Source organism: Miscanthus floridulus, chromosome 8, assembly GCF_019320115.1.
Source record: "Miscanthus floridulus cultivar M001 chromosome 8, ASM1932011v1, whole genome shotgun sequence".
NCBI lineage: Eukaryota > Viridiplantae > Streptophyta > Magnoliopsida > Poales > Poaceae > Miscanthus > Miscanthus floridulus.
In genome coordinates, this window is record NC_089587.1 from 152,980,530 (window position 1) to 152,990,763 (window position 10,234).

The window sequence follows — 10,234 nt, forward strand, 5'->3', positions numbered from 1 at the left end:
TTCGACCATGGTACATCTGGCTCTGACCATGCCTGCATCACCTTCAGCCACACTGACAACTCGTCATCCGCTTCCCTATTACAAAGGGAAGCAGATCGACAACACTGACCTGCTCGACTCCATCGATCGGGTTGGCACCAAACTCGCTGAAACCCTAGCTCTGGTAAGTACGATTCAAAGTCAACCTAATGAGCAGGTAACCGCTCCCCACAACAGATCTACTTGACCAGCTCGGACCAGTTGTCCTACATGACTTGGTACAGATCTCGTGGTCACATCGACTCCTGAAGGGCGCTCTGCTCGTCGCCGACCAGTCTTCGCGATGGGTCTCTAGCTCTCCGAGTATGAAGCCTCGACAGAGAACCACCAGGTCTAGCCCTATGGCCTATAAAACGCTGCCTCTAGCTACGCCTACAACCTACAACGCCGCTTGGATCTGTGTTTTATGCACCGACCTCGGCCAAAGCCACACAACTTCGTCAACATGATCTAGATTGAAGATTATCAAGAAGGATCTGTCCACACAGTCCAAGAGGGCGATTCTAGCTCCTCGTCTGGCACCGCATCTAATGCATTTGTCCACACCGAGCTTTAGCATCATGAAGATGAAGGCGTCACGTATGATCTGGATGTCCCAGACCACGCCCCGAGGTTCTCACAATTCCCGTCTTTCCTGCCAAGATGAGGGGATTTGGTCCATGTTGTCAGCAATGACGAACCGCCAACAGTTAGTGAAACAGAACAAGAAAGGACTGCACACGAAGCACGCAATATTGACCGGTTTAATCATCGATAAATCGAAGCCGAAGCAGACTAGGAGGCACGACGCATAAGGGTCTAGCCACGTGACCTCAATGATGCTTTCGATAGGGTGGGGGACAAACATGTCTTCAGGACTCCAAGTGCCAACATAGCCGTCGCCATGGCAATAATGCAACGGCTACCCAACACCCTAGAAACTCAAGCAGTTCATGATGAAATACAAGCCTATCTGACGGCTGCTATGGCCCTGACCGCGGAGATTGTAAACCAAGCTCGGGCTCCATCCGTCTTAGTCGAGTCAAGCCATAGCCGCCAGCACCCAAGTCGCTCATAGCCACTCAACCAACATGGCTCGTGCAACAACGACCCATCAGACAACCATCAAGGTGGAAACAATGGCCATGATGGTGGCTAGGATGACAACCGCCATTGGGACAACAACCGCCACAATGTCCGAGATGATAACTGCTAGGACAACCACAACAATCGCCGCGATAACCACGGTCACAGGGCTAATCCAGATGGCAATCGAGATCACCGTGATAGCAATAACAATCTCCGCCATTACCTCAGTGGACGCAATCTATGCGCTCGCATCAACCAGAGAGCCGATGATCGAGCATCCCACAAAAGTTATCGCCATATGGAATATGACACTACCCACGGCCCGCCGGGTTTGAAGCAGTTTACTCCACACCTTCGCCAAGTCATATGGCCCAAGAATTTCAAGCTCGAGAAACTTCAGAAGTACGACGGTAAGGAATACCCCGAATTATGGGTCATGCTCTATGAGACTACATGCAGATCAGCCATGGCTGACGAGCACATCATGTCTAACTATTTCCCAGTTGCTGTTGGCCATGCGGGTCACCAATGGCTAGTCAGCTTGCCGGCGAACTACTTCGACTCTTGGTAGGAGCTCAAGCAAGCCTTCATCGACAACTTCATTGCTACTTGTGAACAACCAGGCAACAAATACGATCTGCAATAGATTCAAGGTCGAAAAGATGAGCCACTGCGTGAGTACATCCGGCGTTTCTCGAAGATGCGCATCAAGGTCCCATCAATCTCTGACAACGAGGTGATCGAGGCTTTCATCACTGGCCTCCGCTTCCATGACGCCCTAAGGGACAAGCTCCTCTGCAAGAGACCTAAATCGGTCACAGCGCTCCTGGCCACCGCTAAGAAATATGCGGACACCGATGATGCTAAGAAGATAATTATTGAAGAAGCAGCAAGGGTTCCACGCTCCGACCACCCCCCATACCGCGACGACTACCACGACAACCATGGTTGGAACGACAATTTTGACCACCGCAACCAGCGCAACGACTCCCGCGACCACCACGACCAATGTAATCAATGGCGTAACCACCGTGACGATTATAGGAGCAAGCGTGCTCGGGAAGACGACGGCAAGGTCAACACCGTTAAAAAGGGTGGCGGACATCGTAACTATGAAGACGACTATGCCAAAGCATTGAAAGGGCCCTGCTAGCTCCATCCTAAGTCAAACCATACCATGAAGAATTGTTGTGTTCTCAAGTCTATCTACACGCATCAACAGGCTCCAGATACGTCCGACAAGCCCAACGACACAGGGGAACAGCGCATCGAGGATAACGACGACAACGATGCAGACCCTTGTCACAAGTACGTCAAGCTAACTGATCGCGTGTACACCATCATCGGAGGCAAAGTGTCCATCGAGACCAAACGAGAACGCAAGCTGCTCGCCCATGCTTGCTTGAACGTGGCCAACACCGACAATCTCCTCACCGATCCGTGGCTCCCTCCGTGGTCTCACCACGATATCTCCTTTAGCAGAAAGGACCAATGGGCCGCAATACCTAAGCCAGGGCATTTTCCCTTGGTCCTCGATCCTTGTATCAACAAGGTTCAGTTCGACAGAGTACTGATCGACGGTGGCAGCTCCATCGATATACTGTTCAAGAACAGTCTGCCCACCCTGAAGATAGCTCAGGCGGACCTCAAGCCATACGAGGCACAGTTCTAGGGTGTTCTTCCTAGACAGAGCTCTACACCTCTCGGGCAGATCACGCTACCTATGCAGTTTGGGACCCCAGACCACTTTCGCATCGACTACGTCAGCTTTGTGGTCGCTGACTTCGATGGCACCTACCATGCTATTCTTGGTCGACCGTTGCTCACCAAGTTCATGGCCATACCTCATTACAGGTATCTGGTGCTCAAGATGCCTACCAAGAAAGGAGTTCTAACCCTCCGAGGCAACGTATATGCAGCTTATACCTACGAAGATGATAGTTTCAAAATAGCAGAGGCTCACGACCTCTCTATTCGTATGGCCGAGACCATGCTCGACGCCAAGAAGACCTTGACCGACCACCAGGAGGTCCCAAAGCTCGAGGCTCCATGCAAGAACATCAAGTCCAAGGAGCACAAGGTGATCCAGCTGGTCGACGGTGATCCCAGCAAAATGGCCCTTATCGGGGCCAACCTAGATCCCAAATATGAAGATGCGCTCGTTAGGTTCTTGAGGAGCAACGTGGATGTGTTCGCATGGAAACCTGTTGACATGCTCGGTGTCCCTTGGAACTTGATCGAGCACTCCTTGAATGTCAATGGCAAGGCTAAACCTATCAAGTAGAAGCTACGACGGTTCGCTCGCGACAAAAAGGAGGCGATTAGGGTAGAAGTTATACGGCTTTTGGCAGCCGGATTTATCAAAGAAGTGTATCATCCAGAGTGGTTAGCCAACCCAGTTCTTGTACGCAAAAAGAATAATGAATAGAGAATGTGCGTTGATTACACTGATCTCAACAAACACTGCCCTAAGGACCCCTTTGGCTTACCTCGCATAGACAAGGTCGTAGATTCAACCGCCGGTTGCGAGCTCTTTTCCTTTCTCGGTTGCTACTCTAGTTATCACCAGATCGCTCTCAAAAAGGATGACCAGATCAAGACATCTTTTATCACGCCCTTCGGTGCCTACTGCTGCATGACCATGTCGTTCAGGCTCAAAAACATCAGGGCTACCTACCAACACGCTATACAAGCTTGCCTCAAAGACGAGATAAAAGATGACCTCATCGAGACTTACGTTGATGATATAGTTGTCAAAACCAAGGAAGCTCATACCCTTGTTGACAACCTGGAACACACCTTTGCAGCCCTTAATACATTCCAATGGAAGTTAAACCCAAAGAAGTGCATCTTTGGTGTTCCTTCTGGCATACTACTCGGCAACATCGTCAGTCATGATGGCACACGCCCTAACCCGGAGAAAGTCAAAGCTATCTTGGACATGAAGCCTCCCAAAAAGGTGAAGGATGTTCAGAAGCTTACCAGATGCGTGGCCGCCCTCAGCCGTTTTATATCAAGATTAGGCAAAAAAGGATTACCGTTCTTTAAACTACTCAAAGCATTCGAAAAGTTTGAGTGGTCGGAGGAAGCAGACGCTGCCTTCACACAGCTGAAACAATACCTTACGTCACCACCAGTCCTCACTGCTCCAAGAGAAGACGAAATACTCCTGCTATACATTGCGGCTACTAATCGAGTGGTCTCCACGGCCATGGTGGTCGAGCGAGACGAGCCCGGCCACGTCTATAAGGTACAGCGACCAATCTATTTCATTAGTGAGGTACTCAATGAGTCCAAGACCTAGTACCCACAGATTCAGAAGTTGATCTATGCCATACTAATAACATCTCGAAAGTTGAAATACTACTTCGTCGGATATCGTGTGGTGGTCATGACTGAGTACCCTCTGCGAGACATCATTAGCAACAAGGATGCGAATGGGCGCATTGTCAAATGGGTAATGGAGCTATGCCCCTTTTCCTTGGAGTTTGCAAGCTGCACTACAATCAAGTCTCAGGCACTCGTCGATTTCATCGTTGAGTGGACAGACTTAAGCACGCCTGCCTCTCCTGGATCCAACGAGTATTGGATGATGTACTTTGATGGCTCTCTCAACATTGATGGTGCGGGAGCAGGAGTCCTTTTCATGTCACCATCCAAGGAGCAGCTCTGGCACATCCTCAGGATTTATTTCCTAGCATCTAATAATGTCGTCGAGTACGAAGCATGCCTACATGGTTTGCGCATTATGGTTGAGCTTGGTGTTAAACGTCTCTACATCTATGGAGACTCTGCTCTGGTCATCAACCAACTCAACAAGGACTAGGACACAACCAGCGAAAAGATGGATGCATACTGCAAATTGATTAGAAAGCTAGAAGGCAGGTTCTATGGCATCGAGTACATACACATGGTCCAGGACAAGAATCAAGCAGTGGATGCACTGTCAAAGTTAGGATCATCCCGAGCAAAAATCCCACATGGTGTATTTGTCCAAGACCTGCTCACGCCTTCCATCGAAGAGGAAGATTCCACGGCAGTCAAGCCTCCAGACCAGCAATTGGTGGCTACGGTTCCGGCGTCAAGCACCGCCGAGCCCCCTCCGACCACTCATGAGCCTGACTGGAGAATACCTTTCATCAAGTACCTAACAGATGGTAGCGGTTACACTGATCGGACAGAGAATAAGCACCTGATGCATCGCAGTAAGTAGTACCTGCTCATCGATGGCAAGCTATGGCGCAAGAACGCAAAGGAGGAAATCTTGATGAAGTGTATAACCCAGGAGGATGGTGAACATCTCCTAGACCAAATCCACTCTGGCTCCTACGGCAACCATGTGGCCTTAAGAATGCTGGTCGGCAAGGCTTTCCGAGCAGGGTTCTATTGTGCGTCAGCAGTAGTCGATGCAGAGAAGCTAGTCTGCCACTATGAGGGTTGTCAGTTCTTCGCTAAGAGAATCCATGTACCAGCACATGAGATCTAGATAATACCAGCCTCCTAGCCCTTCGCATGCTGGGGACTAGATATGATCGGGCCCTTCAAACTGGCTCTAGGGAAATTTACATGCGTCTTTGTGCTGATCGACAAATTTTCTAAGTGGATAGAATACATGCCTTTGGTACAGGCATCCTCAGAAAAGGCCATCATGTTCCTCGATCAGGTCATCCATCATTTTGGCATACCTAACAGCATCATCACCGATCTGGGTACTCAGTTCACCGGGAACGCTTTTTGGGACTTCTGTGATGAAAGGAGCATAGTAGTAAAATACGTCTCGGTGGCTCACCCTAGAGCTAATGGACAAGTCGAGTGGGCAAATAGCATGATCTTGGACGTGTTGAAGAAGAGGATGTATAGAGAAAATGACAAAGCTCCTGGAAGATGTCTCAAAGAGTTACCAGCCATGGTCTAGGGACTCAGAACTCAGCCCAGTCGTAACACCGGCGTCTCGTCATACTTTATGGTTTACAGCGCTGAGGTAGTCCTCCCTGCAGATATAGCTTTCAGATCAGCACAGGTAGAGAACTTCGACGAAGGCAAGGCCAATGAAGTACGAGAGCTAGAAGTGAATAGCGCAGAAGAGAAGCGGCTCGATTCTTATGTACGTACGGCCAAATACCTTGCTGTTTTGCGCAGGTACTACAACAAGAACGTTAAAGAGCGGTTCTTTATGGTCAGGGACCTGGTCCTGAAGTGGAAGATGACCAAGGAGGGGCCCTTCATGATCAAGGAGGTCACATGACCAACATCTTACAGGTTAGCTCACCTAGACGGTACGGATGTACCAAACTCGTGGCACATCGACAAACTTAGACGTTTCTATGCTTAACTACTGAGATATGTACCCCTCTTGTACTTTCGATTTACTTCAATAAAGCTATTATGATTTCTCCGACCACTCTAAGGTGTCACTTCGACTTTTATGGTTATTCTAACTTAGCCAGTAAAAGCCAACCACCACTCCTTCTATGGTTTTCGGAGCAGGACCTGTCTCCGGTTCCTCCCAACATATGCATGGGATCCGCTCTCTACATTACGGGTGATCGGCAGGTCCCCCTTGGTTTGACTTGTCCACGTCTGCGTGTGCATAGGTCACGCACCTCACACTCTGACCACATGGCAAACTAGGGCCGCACAAACTTTTCAGGATGATGTGTCGAGCAAAATGGTACAACTAAACAGAATGTTATCATGTTCTCACTTAGTTACACCAACATAAGTTTCAAGCTTAAATACGTTTTATACAAAGCAAACAAGCTTATAATGATATACAGTTACGTTATTACAAGCTTGCCTGAAGAGGCCCAAGTTTACAATAACACAACTATGTCCTCCTTCTATAGCTCTAAGCCTATTACATTGGCTAGTCGAGGCACGCGGCAACTACTGCTCGCTGCTTCTGATATCCTACTCTAGTCTCGGGGACTCTTGTGCTAGTCGAGCTGAAGGGGATGGCCCCGCCGATGCCTAGCTAGTCGAGACCGTAGGCTTCATCGGTTGGCTTGCAACTGATGGCGTTTCCAGCTAACTTGTCGATGGTGTACCCTGTATAGGTGTTGTCCCACCTCCACACAGGTTAATGTCACCAATTATCTTTGACGATAGGTCCAGTTGGGCCATCTGAAGCTCCTTCGCCTTGTCTGGGTCTACCTCCTTTGGGTATCCAGCCTCTAGGCACTTGAGATCGATCAGGGGGTAGTGGGCACGCACCATGCTTAGCACATGGGCCCTAGTGTACTCACCCGCCTCCTTCACAAACTCTTGGAACCATCCCCATGCTTATTTGCATCTCTCGACTAGTCCGAGCTAGGGTGTCCTTGGCTCTTCCTCTGTGAGTGCCGGGTCAATAAGGTCGAGGACGGGCAAAATGCCAGTTGCCACTTCCTAGCACCGGTTCTTCCATGTGTCCTGATCCTCGGTGGCCTCGAGGCATCGTGCTTTCCAGCCGTCACGCTCTTTCATCATGGCTTCTAGATGCCTCTTGGCATTGACTTTTAAAACTGCACACCGTACAAGACATCAAATGTAACGGCACGACAAGATAAGGCGGGCAATAGAATGAGAAAGGTGGTTTGGAATACTTACTCTTCAGTTCCTCCTTCATTTTGGTGGTGTGGTCCTAGAGTTGAGATTGGTTGTGCGCCAGTTTCTCATTGTCCTCCTTTAGGTGACCACACTCTGCGGTCACACGGCTATTCTCCTCTTGGAGGTAGGTTACCTTAGCTTCTAAGCCTGCATTATAGCTGTCACTACCAACAATGCAACAACACGTGTCATACACGTGCTGTGATAAAATGACAACTTACTTGTTTTTTCCCGCTCTTTGTTATTGAGCTGGCCGACCAGGTTCTGGTTCTATGCCTCTCGCTTTGTCCTCTCCTGGTCGGCAACTTCAAGTTGGCGGTGCAAGCATTCTACCTTGGCCGCCAGTTCTCTATTGTTCGCCGTGATTCCCTCAATCTGGTCAAAACACCTCTTTCGGTACTTTGCGGTCTTCATCAAGTCCTGCATATAAATAAGCTAAGTCAGACAGTTCGACTACATAACAGGCTCAAGCGGTCAAGCCAAACATACCTGGACTTCTATCACCAGACGCTTTGCCGCTCGTTCAACTTTTAGGGTCTCTTTGACCTCTGGGATTTCTTCATGCATAACCCACTCATTGTTTCCCCAGCGTGACATGTATACATGTTGTCGTTTGTCTTGGGGATGGCCTAGGATCTCTTCGACTTTGTCCTCTTTGGCCTCTTGTTCAGGGGGCGGCGCTGGTCTAGAGTCTATAGTCTCCGCGACCACTATGGCTTTCCCACGAGCCATAGCATCGGCAAGCATGCTCTGTGCCAACTCCGGTTGCCGCTCCTCGGCTTGGTTTGGTTCCCTTGGCGCTAAGGTATCCGCCTCAGCAGGGTTAGTGCTCGGAGCACTTGTACTTTGCTTGGCTGTCTTCTTGACCAGCTGCTCGGGGACTGTCATCTGGCTGCTTGTCTGCTAAGGTTCCGATGGAATTTCTTCTACAGGTTCCTCCATAGCCGGCTGCTAAGCAGTTCTTTCCGCCAGTACTGGCGAAGCCGTGCCACACCCAGCTAGCTGGTTGGGATTTTTTATGGACGCCGACCTAATATACCAGAGAAAAGTTCAGAAGACAATAGTATTCAATACAAATTATAAGCCTACATCAAAGTTATAGATACTTATAGCTTGGAAGCACGGAATGACGTGATGAAGGAGCGTCTCTTCGACCGTGCCTGCTCCACGTGCTCGGCAGGTTCCACCGGGCCTTTTTCCACCACCGGTACTAGCATCGGGGTTTGGTGCTCGACACTTCCCTCGCTTGTCCTCTGCATTGTAGTGGTCGGTGATGTGATCACTGCTGGCATAGAGGAGCCACCCTGCTCTGTTAACCCCATTTGCCTCCTCCTCTTTCGAGGGACGAGTCGGAAGATGTCCGCATCCTCTGTTTCATCGTCTGAAAGGGGGAAGATGGCCTGGCGACGTTTGTTGGCAGCCGGCCGCTTGCCAGCAGCCCTGGCTATTGCATCCTCCCCAACCTCGAGTACCACCCAGTTGACGTCTTCGGTCCTGGCACTAGTCTGGGTGGTTGAGCCAGCAATTTGCGGCCAATCCACACCCGGGGGTGGAGACACGAACACTGTTGCCCGGTCACGACCATTACTCTGGGAAACATAAAGGAGACAACAGTCAATCTTTTTTTACAACATAATTCTATAGGTACAAGGAAGCATCATTTACCTTTGGGGGAGGTCGGGTCGGCTTGAAGGTGTGCTCGATGTTGTTTAGCCTGACATAATTGGGATTGGCTAGGTTGAATAGCTCCCTAATCCTAGCCTTGACTTCTATCTTGTCGAGCACCTCTTTCCTAGTTCTTGTTGGATCTGCGCTCCCCTGGTACTCGAAGCTAGGATGTACCCTCTTCTAGCAGGGCTGGATCCTTCGGCTGATGAAGTTCCTGATCATGCTTGGATCATCTAGATTTCCCCACGGGATCATCCCGAGCAGTTCTACGATCTGCTCCAAGTGCTTAGGCTTTTCTGACCAGCTGTTCTTCTTCTCCGGAATCAACCCCACATCGCACAGGGTGATCGTGTTCGGCTCTTCGTGGATGTAGAACCACTTCTTGTACCATTCATCCAGTGAGGTGTTTCAGGGGCAGTGCAGGTACTAGGCCTTCATACCGTCACGCAGATTGAGGTATACGCCTTCGGCTATCTTCGAGCCGCCACTCCCTTTCTTTTGCAGATAGAATAGATGGTGAAAGAGGTCGAAGTGGGGCTAGAAGCCACCATAAGCTTCGCAAAGATGGATGAAGGTGGAGACAAGAAGAATCGAGTTGGGATGCAGATTGCAAATCCCAATCTCGTAATACAAGCAGAGCCCCTGAAGGAAAGGGTGCACTAGAACCCCAAAACCCCGCTTGAAGAAATCCTCAAAAACCACAATCTCACCTGGTTGTGGATTGGGGAAGCTTTCTCTTTCCGGTGCACGCCATCCCGTGAGTGCCTTGTTGTGGAGCACTCCCATGGCGATGAGGTCTTCGATGGTCTGCCCATTGCTCCTTGACTTCCACCACTCCTTTGCCATGACTCCACCTTTCTTTTGGGTGTCT